General features: G+C 35.8%; 1 protein-coding gene across 48 annotated transcripts in view; it reads left to right on the top strand.

Annotated features, from left to right (window-relative positions):
* Positions 1–18,125, top strand: part of Ptprd (protein tyrosine phosphatase receptor type D) — a 2,272,674-nt gene that overhangs the window by 544,804 nt on the left and 1,709,745 nt on the right. The gene's annotated exons all lie outside the window — the stretch shown is intronic.

Genomic DNA, 18,125 nt, shown 5'->3' with positions numbered 1-18,125 from the left:
TATCTGGGGTCAGAGAACAGACAGCCACTAGATACAAAGGCTAGGAAATGGTGGCACTCACACCTTTAATCCTAGCATTCCAGAGATAGAAATCCCTCTGGATCTCTGTGAGTTCAAGGCCACATTGGAAACAGCCAGGCATGGTGACTCACGCCTTTAATCATAGGAAGCAAGGCTTTAATCCTAGGGAGTGATGGTAGAAAGCATAAATGTATATAAGGCATGAGGACCAGAAACTAGGAGCATTTGGCTGGTTAAACATGTGGCTGGTTAAGCATGTGGCTGGTTAAGCTTCAGGCTTTTGAGCAGCAGTTCAGCTGAGATTCATTCTGGATGAGGACACAGAAGCTTCCAGTCTGAGGAGACAAGACCAGCTGAGGATCCGGCGAGGTGAGATAGCTGTGGCTTTTTCTGTCTCTCTGATCTACCAGCATTGACCCCAATAACTCGTCTCAGGTTTGATTTTATTAATAAGAACCTTTAAGATTCCTGCTACATACAGGCTTAAGTATAGAGTGCTATTCCTATTTTACAGTGCTTGAGTAGCATCCCTAGTTATAAAAAGGACAATGCCTTTCACATGAAGAATGTCTCATCACTCAAAACTGTTCAACCCTATTTACCATGATATCAATGGACATGCTATTCATAGTAATCAGGAGCTTGAATTAGCTGTTTGTCTTAGTTCCATTTCAACCAGTGTTTCATTTCCTGCCATATCCATTATAAAAATTGAATGCACATTCTCAAAATGAATATATTGTTATTGACAAATTACATAGATATTGTAATTATGTGTAATTCTGCAAATCTTGCACTAATATATTTATATGCCATCTCATATACATAAGTACAATGTCAAAAGTAATTGAAAAAAATCAAATACCATATATTAGAAATCCTACAATAGATTCCAATTTCTTTAATCTATTCCACAGCATGTCTTGCTTTGAGTTTATATACCTGATGACATTGTCCTCTGGGTTATTATTAAGGGAAGCTGTGGCTTTTATTAAGATTGATTATGGGCAAGGTTCCAAAGAGTTGTGTGTTTATAGTCTGAATATTCTAGGTTGAAATAAATAAGGACATCAACTATAGTTCATGCACCAATGGTAGACTGTGACAGAGCTCTGTAAACAAAGTTTATTGTATCATGCCCATATCTACATTTTGTCGACCATCTGAGTCTACTATCATTCCATAGGCCATAGGATTGAGTTGAGCAGTTGTTATGAGATTGTGTGCTTTTCAAACATAATTTATTATCTACACCCTTACAGAAAGTGTTTGCAAATCCTTGAATAAGCATTGTGCCTAGCTTAAGTAAATTCATATCGTTTCTAAGACTACCAATAAACATGCCATTAGGGAAAAATGATTAAGTAGATTATGACTCTGTATGAGAACTGAATAAGTGAGCAACAAAAAAGTTAAACGAGGGATGGATAGATGACTCCTGGGTTCAGAGAATTCATGGCTTTTGCATAGGACAGTTCAGTTTCTGGCATGACATAGGGAAGTTCACAATTTCTAGTAATTCCAGTTTCAGGGGATCTGAGGCTCACTTCTTGCTTCTAAAGGTACTGTACTCATGTACACAGACTGGTATTCAAAAAGGCATACATACTTTTTTTTAAGATTTATGAGAAATCTGAACTCTTCCAATATTTCCATTTGTAATATATATTTTTTTCTATATTTTCTTCTGTTTCATAAATAAAAAGAGATGTAATCTGTTTGCCTTATTTTTTGAAAATGTACCAACAAAGATTTCAGTCAAGTGCCTGACATTAGCTTAAGCTTATTTTACCATAATGGAAAAGAAGGCTTTTATCTTTGTGCATGTTTTCAGTACATCAGGAAGGACAATTATGTATGCAAAATTTTTAGGGTTTTGTTGGTCGGGGTTTTTTTTGTTTGTTTTGTTTGTTTGTTTGTTTGTTTTTTAACTCCTTTGTGATTTCTTTTTTTAATTTTCTGTAGTGTTTTGAGTAAAAATGGGTGTCTGAATCCAAGAAACTTCTAAACCATTTTGAGACCAAATTCAATCTGGTATCAAAAGACAAACTGTTATCCTCAGTTGTCAGACAATGAATGAACTGAACAGCATGTATTTTCTGGAACCAGAAAAGAACAATTTCTATGGGTTCACAAGGTCAAGAAATATTTCCAGCTCAGGAGAGGAAGCTTTTCTAATAAAAAAATACAATCACATAAAAAATTCTGTTGTTTTAACTTCAGCACAGTGGCTGCGTCTTAATCTACTGCTTTTTCAGTAGTACTGTGACTACGTAGTTAATGACCTGCTTTTTTGGCAGTGGCTTGGCCATTCAGACCACAGTCAGATGGGAATTATGGTAGCTTTAACTAAATTTCTATTGTTCTATTTATAAATAAGTCTTGAGATTCAAGGCCTGGGATGAAAACCTGGGAGCTCGGAGAGGTAGAGTAGTAACTTGCTGACTCTCTCTCTTTGCTGGTATCTCTGAAAGCGAGCAGCCATCTGCTCTGCCAAGGCATGAAAAGCCAGGCCACTCCAAATCCCTCTGGCTACTTCCTGTGTGTCTGCCTCTTCCAGATTCCTGCTGATGCTCTATGATTACTTTCTGTCTACTACTTGCTAACTCAGTCTGCTGACCCAAAGTCAATTTTATTTAATTAACAAAAATGAAAACTTGGGGTTCACAGTGTGATGGAATATCCCCAACAAAATTTTATTTAAAATATTGAAATTATTTCAGATTTGCTCATCTTCTTTTTCATTTTCAAAAATGTTTCAGATGACAATTTCATAGAAAAATCTATAGAAAAAAAAAGTCTTGATAGAGGGAGACATTATGGGGTAAGGGAGAAACCTGGTGCTAGGAAAATTCCCAGCAATCCACAAGGATCCCAGATTAGACTACTAGCAATAGTGGAGAGGGTGCCTGAACTGGCCTACCCTGGTAATCAAATTGGTGAATACTGTCATCATAGAGCCTTTATCCAGTAACTCATGGAAGCAGATACAGAGAACCACAACCAAGCATAAGGATGAGCCCTAGGAATCCAGCTGAAGAGAGGGAAGAAGGATTATATGAGCAAGGGGGATCAAGATCATGATGGAGAAATCTACAGAGACAACTGAACCAAGCTTGTAGGAATTCACAAACTTTAGACCAACAGCTTTGGAACTTGCATGGGACCAGATTAGTTCCTCTGCATACAGGAGACAGTTGTGTAGCATGGTCTGTTTGAGGGTCCCCTGGCAATGGGATCAGGATCTATCCTTGGTGTATGAGGTGGCTTTTTGGAGCCCATTACCTATGGTGGGACACCTTACTCAACCTTGATATAGTGGGGAATGGCTTGGTCCTGCCTAAACTGAATGTACCAGGTTTTGCTGACTCCCTTTTAGAGGAGGGGATGGGGATGGGCTGGGGCAGGGAAGGCTAGGGGAAGTAGGAGGGATGAGAGGGAGATTTGTGGTTGGTATGTAAAATAAATAAATTATTTTTAAATAAAATTAAGAAAAATGCAAGTGACATGGTTTTGGAACAAATGTAGTTTAAAAAATTGATCAAAAGTTCATGCACTCCCAGCACTCAGGAGGCAGAGCCAGGCGGATCTCTGTGAGTTCGAGGCCAGCCTGGGCTATCAAGTGAGTTACAGGAAAGGTGCAAAGCTACACAGAGAAACCCTGTCTCGAAAAATCAAAAAAAAAAAAAGTTCATGCACATGTACCAATAATATTTAGGTTGCCTATGTTTTTAAAATGTTCTGATAATCAGAAATCAAGTAGTGCTTCCCTTTTATTATACATTTGTATGTTGTCTTTACTTTCTAAGCAAAACTTGATTTTGGAAGCAGTTTTAAAATATAATATTTTATAAGGTTATCATATAACAAAATTCAATTTTCAATGAAAAATAATATTTCAACTATTTATACTTAATCATTTGAATACCTACATTTATTCTGACACTTATTTGAATTTGCATAGTAGCTGATGTCTCTCTAACTCAAAATAACAACTAATAGAGGAACTGAGTTAAAGAAGGAGGCAGGAACCAAATTTTGTAGGATCTGGAAAGTTCAATGGGAATTTGAGTTCTGTAGGAGGAAGAGACCAGGAAGACTTTACTGCACACAATGAGGAGTGCAGGGAATTAGAAATTGAGTTTATGCTATGCCCTGACACATTGTCTACTTTAAACATGAAAGTAATAAGAATAATCATGTATTCTTTTAAGTTTCACAGACTCATAGAGAACGTATACTTTTTTTTTTTTTTTTTTTTTTTTTTTTGGTTTCTTGAGACAGTGCTCCTCTGGTGGTAGCTTTGCGCCTTTCCTGGAACTCGCTTTGGAGACCAGGCTTACCTTGAACTCACAGAGATCCATCTGCCTCTGTCTCCCGAGTGCTGGGATTAAAGGCATGTGACACCACCGCCCAGCGAGAATGTATACTTTTAATTAATGAGAATTTTAGTGAGAATAAAGATTTCCTGAAAGGTTTTTCTTTTTTTTAAATGAAATACTTCCAGAATAGGATAGATTATATACGATGTAGAGAAAATCAAAAAGTAGATGAATAAATAAAATTCAGATGTGGAATCTACTTATACAGGTTAAGAACTTTCTTAATGGAGGTGCATATATAAATATTCCTTTTATTTTAGGATATTATGGTATTAACTTCTCCATGATAGCTTTTATAATAATAATTTGCTGTCTTGTGACAAAATATCATCTTAATATTTTCAATTCACTCTTTATCCATGCATAAAGAACTGAGTTTCATTGTGACATTGTTTTGCACATATATTATTATGCTTCGCCCTTATTTGCTCTCCATTGCCCTCATCCCCCAGCCCTTCTTGTAGTCCTCTTCATCTGCAGGAGCAGATCCTCCTTCTGTTTTCATGTCACCAGTATTTCATCACCTTCCTTTGTCATCCCATCTCCCTCTCTTTAGATCTATTTCATACCTTCATATGTACGCATGCATGCATGCACGTGCGAGCATGTGAGCATACACACACACACACACACACACACACACACATTTTATCATGATTTCCCCTTCCACAACTACTCCCAGATCCTCCCTTCCTCCCTACTCTTTTTTTAATCTCTCTCTTTGTTAAAAAAAAAAGAAAGCAAATTAAAAAACCCCCAAATAATCCAGAATTTGCAAAACAAAACAAACCCACAGGAAGTACACACACACACACACACACACACACACACACACACACACAAAATCACTCACTTACTCATTCACCATAAAATCACAAAAACAGAAGCCACAATATGCAAGCAGAAGAATGGTAAGATAAAAAAGACCTATACAAAGCAATATGAGACAAAAAAAAAATCTCCAGAATTATCTTTGAGTTCATTTTGTATTGGCCATCTGCTCTTTGGGATGGCACCTACCCTTATATTTAATATAGTTTGTGATATACTACTGGGTATAAGCAACTTTTCCTTTGCAATGAGATATCAGTTGCAAATAGCTTTTTGGTTAAGGGTGGGAGCCCGCATTACCTCTCCATTCATTGTATGAGGATTTTCAAGTGTGATCTTTTGACATCTGCCTTGTCCAAGCCTTCTCCCACTTGACCCATGTACTTATTTTTGTATGATTGGACTTTTCTACTAAAAGTTTTAAATGACAAATTTAGGAAGGATGAAATGCTGCTCAATATTTAAGTCTAAGTGTCTTTGCATATTGATATTACTACTCTTATTGAGGATCTGTCATCATCTGATTTTCTCTTGATTGCTCACTAATGTGTGGCATTTTGTCAGCTGCTATCAAACAGATGTTTTAGGTGCACTGCTAGGCTGACTATAACACTTCTGTATGGTGATACTTTATTTGTACTGAAATGTGATTTTTATCAGTATGTTAATAAATAAAGTTGCCTGGGGGTCAGAGCTAACAGCAAGCCCATAGCAGAAACTGGCCAGTGGTGGCACATGCCTTTAATCCCAGCACTTGGGAGGCAGAGCTAGGCAGATCTCTGTGTATTCAAGGATACAGCCAGCATAGAGACACATGCCTTTAATCTCAATACCAACCATAGAAGACCTGGAGGTCTGTATAGATGAGCAGTGATGAGGAGGTCATGTTGTTGGGTTTACAACCAATGAGAAGGCAGAACAGAAAATCTATAAAAAGACAGATACACAGGAAGTAGCCCTCTGGCAGAGAGGAAGGACAGCAGCGGAAGTGAAGGGTAAGCTCAGCTCTCAGCTACTGCTCTGACCTCTTTGGCTTTTAACTCTGCACTTCTGGTCCTACAGATGAATTTTGTCACTATCATAAATCAGGTGCCAAATAAAGCAACAGGCATACAGAACATTATGACACCCTTTTTGAAATCTAAAGGACAAAGGAGGATTTATTAGTAAATTAGGAACAGAGAGCTTAATTGAATAGTGCAATGAAGTATGCACATGCCACCCATCACCCTCCTCCAATTAAATAAATATAAACCTAAATACATAATACAATAACTAAGTTTATGAGATGAGACAGGTCGCAACAAGGTAAGCATACTGGAAAGTGTGCTTCAAATAACCATAGCGTAGCTTAACCTCAATGAAGCTACACCCAGAAGATTCCAAAAACAATGGGTTCTCTGAGTAAAATCTATCCCTAATTAACATTAACTCAACTATTTACTATTAATAAGCCTCTGAGTTCAGGATGAATCATGGCAGGCTCTGATTTGCATAGTGCTGCCATTTCACTTGATGAACATGTTCCCAGAGATTGATCTGGGGACCATGTCATAAGCTCACTAACTTTTAAGAGGTCAGTTCTTTCATGACTTTACTCCCAAAGGATAACATTATCACTTTAGATGTGGAAATCTAAATGTGAATGCTAAGGGAACACAGCATTCAAGAAAGTGGTTCTTAACCTGTGGATTATGACCCCTTATAGGGGGTCAATGAACCTTTCATAGGGGTTTCATATCAGATATCTTCCATATCAAATATTTACATTACAATTCATAGCAGTAGCAAAATTATGGTTATGATGTAACAACAGAAAAATTTTATGGTTGGGTGTCACAACAACACGAATTGTATTAAATGGTCACAGCTTAGTACCACTGAGAACCACTGACTTAAGGAAATCATAACCCTCATTTCCTTTCTTTTTCATTGATTTAAATATTTACAATAGTGTTATCAATCATTAGGAAACAATTTGAAAGCAAAATAACCAGTGTATACTCCATAAAATTGTATGACTATTCCATGTTAAGGAATATTCTAGTTTATTTAAAAAAAATATAAGTCAGAGACGATGGTGCATGCCTATGAACCTAGCACTTAAGCGATGAAGGGCAGAGATTGACCATGAGTTTGAAACTGGTCTGAACATACCACATAGCAGGTGCTAGCCCAGATGATAGGCCTACATAGTGAAACATCATCTCTAGAGAAACAAAATAAAACAAAGCAAAACCTCCAGAAAAGAACTCATCAGGTAAAGGTGTTTGCCAACAAGGCTCCTGGTCTGTGTTTGACCCTTGGAGGCCTCATGGTAGGAGAGAAAATACTCCATGAAATTGTCCTTTGACCACCACATGTGTGCTTTTGTACATATGTGCACATACATGTATTACATAAATAAATGATTAATAAATAAGTATTAAAAAGATAAAAAAATCAACCACTCAAAATAAAGAAACAGCATTTCTCTGAAAATAAGAATCATGGAGAAAACTTGTGCAGGGCAGCATTCACTTATTTGGTAATTAGTCTAGTCATAGGTTTCTATAGCTTTGTAATATACTTAGAGCATTGACACCAAACAACATGTGCTTAGTACTTAGAGATGCATTTGTAAGTTGGAAGTTTCATAGTTGTCAGATGGTATAATCTTTGATCCATGCTTTCCTATTAGGGATAAAGAATTCTTATAAAATCAAGAACTATGGTTACTAGATTTTAAATGTGTATGTTTGTTGTGTAATAATAGACATTTTCTGACATTGTGTACTGTGACAGGGCAAAGCCTCTTGTGCTAGCCAGTGTGTGATTTGTATGTGGGACATGTATCCTCCACAGTTTCCAACATGAGTTCTCTGCAATATGAGAATCACCAGTTTAAGCAGTTTGCGCATGCCATTCTTCACCCTCCCTACTCCCTGTTTCTTTTAGTGCACTCTTAATTTCTCTACTTCTGTCTTTGTGGCATGATTGGATTAAAGTGTGGCTATGACAAGTGATTTGAATGCCAGTGGCTCCTATTATAATATCTACTCTGCATATGATTGTTAACACTCAGCTTTAGTCTAATAAAGGAGCTACAGCATTTTGTCCTGCGGTAAAATTGTCATTATTTCTATTTTGGGTTTCCTGCTCCTGTCTGATTTTCCTTCACTGGGAACTACTTTGCTATTCTGTGTCACCAGCTGTAATGGTGATGATTTGTAACTAGCATCCTTCAGAGGATGTGCTGTCAGGCTGTTGCAGCGAGCTTCCAAATCATTTAAATGTATACTCTCTCCTTTGCATTTATGCTTTCCTTGGACTATTAGAAGAATTTTCTCCTTCTGTATTTGTGTTTTCTTGCTCCTAAGTAGTACCCTTTCTATCACACAGCTCTTGTGTGTGCTGCCCACACATTTGGCAGTGTCATAGTTTGGAAAGAGGGTTGTGCACACCAAGCATGAGAAGAAAAAAAAAAAGAGTATTGAATTACCTTTCAACCTCTGATTTATTCATGAATTCATCACCAACTACTTATAGAAAACACCCAAGGGTGTGCACTCAATGTCCTTCGGGATTAACACCACAGACTAACTAATTTGCAGTTGGATTCGGGAGGACTGCATTTGCTGAAGACACCTCCCAGAGGAGCTGAGGAACAGCACAAAGAATCTGAGTTGTAAGAGATCTTTGAGTTTAACAATTGAGGCATGGGAAGGCAGGGTAACCAACTTGGGATTACATTCAGTATTAGATCACAACACTAGCCCTGATGACAGAAAAATCCAAATACCAATCCCGATGCTTGTGTTTAAACACATAGTAGTGCAATGATTAGGTGGGGAAAAGTGATGTGAAAAAATCCTGATGTGGTATAAAAACAAAATTTTGATTCTGAAGTATGCCTGGACTGAATACTCAGGGAAAGAAAACAAGAAGAGTAGGAACAAGACTGCATTCTCTCTGGTGCACAGTTGCATTTAAAGGTATATTAGTATTTCCTTAATGCAGATATTGCACACAGGGCCAAGGGTGAATTTTCTGCCCAGAAGAGTAAGGACATCAGAATAGCTTTAACAACCCGTGTTCCTAGATTACATCATTTATTATCAGACAATAAAACTCACCCTTAATTGGGAAATACAGTGTCAGGAGCTTGTCTATCCCACTTTCCCTCTCTCAAATTGGCATTTATAATCCATGTTAGGGTTTAGAACAGAGGTGAAAATAGGTCAAAGAACAAGAAACTGAAATTGTATGCAAATAATTTTATCAATTAAAACAATGTTCCTGTTCATGTTGGAGAGTGGAAGTAGATTTAAAATGGATATTTTTAAAACCAGAATAGAACCAGAAAAAGACAACCAGATGGTGTGGAATCGAAAAATCATGTCTTATGTTTAATGTTGTCAGAAGGAAATGTGTAGGGGGAACATACTAAAAACATCTCTCAAATATTTAAAGAATTATCACCTGGAAGAGGAAGCAGATATTTTATAGAAGAAAGAACAAGGAAGAACAACAAAAATTCCTAAGCAAAAGGGAATTCTAGAGAGATAACTTATGCAAATATTTTATGAGGTAGGTAAAGAATAATTTTAATTTATTATTGTAAAATGGAAAAAGAACTAGAGCAATAATCAGTTCCTTGATTTAAATGGTGTGAACACTAAACAGAAGGCAGGATAAGGATGTGTAGAGTTCTTTTTAAATCTGAAATTCTTTGATTCTACAAAATAATGATATTTAGAAATGTTTTTTTGTATTTAGTTTTTTCCTTGTTTTACAGCCACTCACTAAGGAAATTTCTAATATTTGTCAATATCTTTGAATTATTTTATGTTCAAGTATTCATCCATAGATATTTTATTCAAATAAAAATTGAGATCTGTAGCCGGGCGGTGGTGGCGCACGCCTTTAATCCCAGCACTCGGGAGGCAGAGGCAGGCGGATCTTTGTGAGTTCGAGGCCATCCTGGGCTACCAAGTGAGTTCCAGGAAAGGCGCAAAGCTACACAGAGAAACCCTGTCTCGAAAAACCAAAAAAAAAAAAAAAAAATGAGATCTGTAAATTGACAGTAAATGTAAAGAGCAGAAGAGATACAAAATAGACTGTCCACATGTCAGTGTGCAGGTATAGTTAGTTATGGAAGCACAGCTACACTATCAGACAGAGATAAGCCAGCTGTTTAAAACTGTTGGGCTCTAGCACTACTCTGGTTTTAGAATCTAAAGATAAAGTTGAGGGACAGAATATTCCTAAATGCTTCATAAGTGAATGTTAAACACAGTGAATTTTGAGGTCTATGAATGAAGAAGCCAGAAAGCATATTTGCCTGCATTACATAGAATATATAAAATGTTTGAATGATTCCATGGAATAGTGATGTATTTAGATATGGATGGTAAGGAGAGAAGATTAAGGTAGAAGATGAAAAGAAATAAAAAAGGGCACAGATGTCTCTCTGTAAATAATTTATTCACAGAACTGTGGCCTAACATTCTGTTAAACACTGTATATAAGATGTAGATGTTATGAAAAATGAATGCAATGTTTAATCTGTTCATAAGTTTATTTTATATTATGATAATTTGTCTGGCCATAAATGTGTTTTACTTAAAGTTATGACTGTTGAAATTGGTTTGATAGGCTGAAGAGAAATAATGTTGAGGTCAGATTGGACATTTCCTAGGTTACATAGGTATGCAATATTAAATTCATCTATGGTGTGGGATCAACCCTATATGTGCAACCCTGATCTTGTTTAAACTCACAGATAGTTACTTATTGTAATGCTTATGAAACCTATTTAACTACAATAGGATATCAAAAAAGAAAGAGCAAACATGAAAACATTACTCGATTAAGTGGGTATTTAATAAGCATTCTTACAATGGGCCATACAGAAGTAAGTTCATCTATGAGGATTGAGACCACGTGAGTGAATGCAGGTAATCCCAATGTACATGAAAATCCATAAGCTTACCTAAGGACTATGGTTTTGTTTGTCTGTTTGTTTATTTTATTAAAAAAAATACTACAGGAGAAGACAAAGACATTTTATAGCATGGTTTTGTAGACTTTGGAGATATTTAACTTTGTGGTCTGCATAGTCATACAGAATTGTCCATCAGGAACCTCCCAGTACAGCCGTCCTTCACTAACCAAATTTTGCCTGGTAACACAGTCCCATCTATTAATTTCCAAAAAATGCTGAAGAAGGTAAATCCCCAAACAACTCTGGTTTCTCATTGATCCTCTCCTGATGTACTGATCTGTGGAAGATCGCAATGAGTACCCAGACACAAGAATAGTTCGCAATAAATATGACCAAGTACTGGAAATTAGCTGGAGACAAGGCAGACAAAGGTGGCAAAATCTGTGAGATATGCCCTGACATACCCTGAAGACATGAAGAAGCACCTTGAAATGCAAATGGATAGGACTAGTAAGATCCTGGAATGGAAATGGAAAGAAACTAAAACACACGTATTCTGGAGGGGATGAGAACAGAATAAAATGCCCTTTGCTGGAACCTAGAGCAGACCACGTGACTATGCAGACTAAGGAGGCATAAACAATGAAGGAAATTGTCATCCCCAGTCCACACAGAGATAACTGACTGTGGGGATTTGAAAGAGTTTTGTAGATGGAAACAAGCAATGCACAGTTTATGGATGTTGAAATAGTCACCTGAAATAGATAAGAATCATTTTATCTGAATGACAAGACACTCTGCCTTGGGTTATTATTTACTGTTAAATTAATGTGGATAAAGTTTAATATAAACCCAGAAGCCTAATTTTATTAAATTATTATAATCAATTAGCTTAATATAATTTCATCTTTTCACCACAGACAAACACCCTCCTACATTCCAACCAAGTAAGAGAAGATAAAATAATTAACTTTTTTATCAAGCAGATATTTATTGAAACTTTATGCATCAAGTACTTTGTAGGCATTCACAAACTGACTTATAAGTAAATAAAGCCATACAAAACCCGTATGAAAACAAAAAGAGTTTAAATATTTGTGTAATATAAATGTCTAAGTGCCACAGATAGTAAATCTTATGCAGTAAATTTCAAATCCTTGAAAGTTACTTTTGTCATGGACTCATATTTGCTTTTAAATTTTCTAAAACTTTAATGTTCTCATGGAGACTGAAGAAAATGAGGTGTGCGAAGACATTTCAAATAACTGGTTTACTTATTTATCCATTTTTTGATTTCTATCTAATTATTGCTTATGTTCAGAGCCCTATTCTCTAATTAATGCATCTTCAGATATAAGTCAAATGTAAGTTGCTACAAGTATTTTAAGAAAAAAAAGTGTACTCTGAGTTCATAGTGTTTCTTCCTAGCATAGGAATCAGTGGGTATTCTACTGCTATGGGAAATTCATACCATCTCCATGTCAACACTTGCATTGATGGGATATTTCTCCAGTAAATCTACTCTGAATTGAGAGAATTAATTTACAGGCTTAACGTTTGTTTCAGGACTTTATCACATTGCCCATGTCTATTTCCTCATTTGTGGAAAGAATGTAAGTGGAAGTCAAACCATTATCTCTGTTAAAAAAAAAAGCAATAACTCTTGGGAAAATGAAGACCAACATAAAGTCTATTCAAGAAGCAAAGTCCCCATCTATATTGGAGACCTTTAGCAGTGCATGTATCACAACTGTTCATAGGACTTCAGCACGTTACTGTTATGGGAAGATCCCTCACACTACACTGTATCAGAAACAACACTGTATAGTAAGTCTTCTTTAAGAGTCATGCTTTGTAAATGACAAGGTCTATGTCCTTCAGATTGGCTTCAAGCCCTATATCCTTCTGTGTTCACCTCCCAAGAGCTGGGGCAGCAGACATGCAGTCTCCATGTTCTCATGGAGACTGAAGAAAATGAGGTGTGCGAAGACATTTCAAATAACTGGTTTACTTATTTATCCATTTTTTGATTTATAGCTAATTATTGCTTATGTTCAGAGCCATATTCTCTAATTAATGCATCTTCAGATATAAGTCAAATGTAAGCTGCTACAAGTATTTTAAGAAAAAAAAGTGTACTCAGAGTTCATAGTGTTTCTTCCTAGCATAGGAATCAGTGGGTGAGGGATATGGTGGAGGACAAAATACCCCTAGAATTCAGTGGCTTAATTTTATATCCACAGGCTTTTTTCTCAGAGGACAATGCCAAGACATTAAATGAGAACACAGTATGCCTGAACATTCTTTCCTCATACACAGCATCATCCATCCATCAGTTCATCAGATTCCCTAAGGTCCACAACAATTAAAAGGTTAAAATACTACTTCTCTGTTCATTCAGAAGTCCCAAGCACCCAGACAGAGTCAGTTAGCATTATGAGTAGATTTACACAGGAGGGTCTGAAATGTCCTGGAGCCTGCCTGCATATCTTTCTTCCTTCCTTCCTTCCTTCCTTCCTTCCTTCCTTCCTTCCTTCCTTCCTTCCTTCCTTCCTTCCTTCCTTCCCTCCCTCCCTCCCTCCCTCCCTCCCTCCCTCCTCCCTCCCTCCCTTCCTTCCCTCTTTCCTTTCCTCTTTTCTTTATTTCCTCCTTTCTTTTTTTGTAATCATCCAGTGAATTTTGGATTTTGTCTGAATAACTGCACGATATTTGCATTACTGTGGACATTGTAACTATCTAAATAGTCTCAGACTAAAGAGGAACCAAGAGAATGAGATAGAAGCCAGCTCTTCAATAACACCAAGTTGGGGGTATAAGCAGGCCAGTGAGAGGAACCTGATACATTCTGATACCATAGTTCAATCAATTAAACATTTAGTAGAGATTCAAGTAGGTCACCTAAGTGCTTGCAATTGCACTGAATTAGTGAAGCCTTGACAGTGTGCTCTGACATAAGTTCTCTAAATCCTATGAGAACAAGGTCAAGTTTGATTCCAGATGATATGTATTTGATAAGTGTAAGAATGGATTAAAATGTCACTGTACTTATGCATACCTTATGTGTATAAATAGTCATAAAATTTTATTTTCTCATTTTAAGCAATGTTGCTCTAAAAACATATTATCCCATAAAAAGTCACAAAGTACTAACATATATTTTAGAAAATTATTCACTTGAAAAATAATTTAAAAATCATGTGAACCCAATCTAGTGTTTTATTGCTACCTGATCCCTTGACTACAACAAAAGAAATAGAGTGCACACTTAATAAAATCTAACTGAATGATCTTTCTTACCATTAAAACACCCTTTATTTCCACACATGTATGCAACTCTGATCCCTGGAAATCTGAAACTGTCAGCTCCAGGTTGATGTGTCTTCTTTATTTGTGGAGCTCAGCATCAGACACCAGGCTCCACAGAGACAAGTCACCACTCAGACAAAGGGCTAGGGGCAAATCGTATAAATATTTTGTAATTTCGATCTTACTTTTCATTGACTTCAGCACTTGCTTATTTTGACTTATTTAAACATCGCCTGATGCCCTTTCTCTATCTTACAATTCCACATGGACTTAACACAATTAACTAACTCTTCATAGAATCCCTCTCTTAGCTGGGACAGATTCTTGGATCTTGATTGTGGTCATCTTAACAAATTAAGGAATGCTACTCAATCTATTATGTAAAATATCCTTCATTTGGCATGCATCAGATGATTATATTATCCTTAGGTTAGATTTGCATTTTTAGGAAGTTCACAGGAGTCTAATTTGTATGAGTTGTTTCTAAAGTGCATATTACCAACAATAATGGGTGATATTATTCTTGACTAGTTGGCTATGGGAGCATTTTCAGATGATTCTATTACAAAGTTATTCCCTGTTCCATTTCCTATGCTTTACTATTGATGAGGGAATTATTTTGCACAACTCGTGTATAAGTGAGAAGAATTACTCTTCATTATGTTAAAAGAGTTTATGTAAATTATTTGAGAAATTATCATGAGCATTTTTTTCTCTTCTCGTATACTGATATATTTATTTAGTCAGGTTGGAAATTGGAATTATTTCTTGTAACTAAGTAGCTGTTGATTCTATACTCACTCTGCAGACAGAAAAAGGGGCTATAGATAAGTATACCACATTCTGTAGAATCTTACAGCCATTTTCTGTGTGTCCTCAACTGAATCTTCACTAACGTAAAGAGTTGATACTAGTGGCCCTACTCTAACGTGTCATGTTGTGGACAGCAGCCATCTCCTAATCCTCTTTACCAAAGGTGGAGATATCTGATTGCCACTATTCAGCAAAAGTGTGTTAAATACTCATATCCTTATACAAATATTCTGATACTGGTTGTTTATACTACTTCAGGAAATGAACTTCTCAATCATAGTACAAAGTTCATATGGAATTCCTTTGTCTTTAGTTTTAGAAAATAAAAAAATTCTATAATTTCCTTCATATACACACGCAGACTCCCAATTCCCTTGAGTGAGATTTTTTTTCATAAATTTTTTGAAGCATGTTTTCATGCAAATTTCTATAATAATGCAATTTTGATAAATAAATTATATTGTAAGACTTCATGTATCATTGTAGGAAAGCATCAAATTACTTTTGAAAATGTATATAACATTTTGAAATTCCATTAGAAAAATATGTTTATCTTTTTTTGTTATCCTTGCTAATAATTGTTATTTTAAGATATTTAGGTTTAAGCTGTTCTGGTTTCTATGAAGTGATGACTCACAATTACTTTAATTTACATTGTTACAAGGAAAAATGTTAAGCATACCACCATGTTCTTGTTTGCTACCTCTCTATCTTCCTGATCATGTCTCTTCAGATGTTAGCTGTTGACTGAATCTTTCTTGAGTTATCATAGAGCTTTAAAATTCTTCATTATTTTAAATATAAATCATTTATGTGAAATGTATGCTGCAAACATTTTCTCCCATTTTATTCTTATTTCTATCTTCCTGAGTGTCTTTCATGGATCATAATAGATTAATTTAAAATCAAGTCAGTCCATTTTCCCATATAATTTTGTGTTGTACCTAAAACATTTTTTCCATGTTATACATACCTTTCTGCATCCAAGGGATTTGCTTTTGTTTTAAATATAACTAGACCATATCTGTGTTAGTCCATTACTGAACTCTACTTTGTTATATTGATACATGTATATTCTCTTACAAATATCCCACTGACATGAACATCAAAGGTTTGTATTCTCTTCAGTTAAGAATAGTAAACATTCAAATTTCTTCTTGTTTGATATTATTTTAGCTATAGTGTGTCCTCTGATGTGTGTGTGTGTGTGTGTGTGTGTGTGTGTGTGTGTGTGTGTGTGTGTGTGTATGCATGTATCTGTTACTATGCCTGTGTGTGGAACCACATATTGAGGTCAGAGGTCAGCTAGAGTGGTGGAGTTTATTTTTTGAGATCACATCTTTTACCAGGACCTGGGACTCTCAGATAGATTTTTCTGATTGCATTAGATTACATCTGATTAAACAGATTAGTTGTTTATGGTATCAACTTGCCTCAGCCTTTGCAGTCCTGTGTGGCAGCACATGCTATTTCCTGCCTTTCCGTATGAGTACTGAGAATAAAACTCAAGTTCTGGCATTTTGCATTAAAGCTATGGATGAACTCATGTCCTAGATTTTCCATGTACACTGAACATTGGACTCAAGTCCTGGCTTTTTGCTTGGATGCTGTACATGGGACTCAGGTCCTGGCTATTGTTGAAGGTATTGCTTATGTGACTCAGGTCTTACACATCAAGCACTTCCCTCATTGAAATCTCTGCCCAGGCCCATTCTTTGTCTTTCTGAGTAAATTTTTGAATCAGTTTGCCAAAATTTACAGAAGAATTTTCTAAAGTTTGTAATAAAATTAATTACATTTGTAGATCACATTTAAAAGAATCGTATCTTGACAATATAGATTATCTAATCTTTGAACATAGAATATCTAACTATTTGAATAGTTTCTTTCATGCAAGACTTTTTTCTAATATAGAACCTGCACCTAATCTTTGAGAATATGGATTTCATATTCTTGTGACAGTATATTCTTTTTTCTTTGCTTTTTAAATGTAACTTATTAATTCCTCGTTTGCAGAAATATAATTTTACCATCTTGTCAATATGTTTTTTATCTATCCACAGTCACATACTAGATACTGTGGATTCATGACTTACTTTTTAATCTCTCAAATTAGAGGAATAAATGTAGCTTTAAGACTGATACATATGGCTATGACTAGCACAGGATCTCACACCTAGTGAAAATTTACTAACTCTAATTAAAATTTTATTGAAAAATTCATGTAAATACTGACAAAATATTACTGAAGAAGCATTGTTGTAAACACTAACTTTATTCTTCATTTGGAAAATCATAAGTAAAATATTTTCTTTAACAACACTTGTTTTTTTTTTTTTTTCTTTTTACTCTTTACCTGCCTTGTGCTGTTGTGGATTCTTGAGAAGATGCGTTATTGTACATTATATATTTTTCACTCTTCTTGGTATTTACTTTCTACCATTGTTTTCCTACATAAAGAAGGAAAATCCCTCATCTCGATGCTCACATCATGCCAGATTTTATCTGTGTTATTACAGAGATGCTGATCTCAACTTGAAGTACAATCTATAATAAATTTTCTGAAGAGGTATATATAAAGATTGAAAAATACTCAGCATCCTGTTTCCTTGACCTCTTTATTCCTTTGAATTATTCTTTATATAAATAGAGGTAAGAGGATAAAAGTGTTTCAAAAGCTATAGAGGAAGGAGAAATAGGTGCGACTGGCAAAACTGTTGAGAAGAGTAAGCAGGTAGAACAAAGAGTGTGCAGTTGAGCTGGAGGGACCCGTGCAAACTGTTCGCTCATTGTTGGCAGTCTGCCCGTACACTACACCTAGAACTAGAGTTTCACATTTTATTCAG

Source organism: Peromyscus leucopus, chromosome 2 (assembly GCF_004664715.2).
Source record: "Peromyscus leucopus breed LL Stock chromosome 2, UCI_PerLeu_2.1, whole genome shotgun sequence".
NCBI classification, from domain to species: Eukaryota; Metazoa; Chordata; class Mammalia; order Rodentia; family Cricetidae; genus Peromyscus; species Peromyscus leucopus.
Note: the sequence above shows the minus strand (reverse complement) of the source record. Positions and strands in the feature narration are given on the sequence as shown.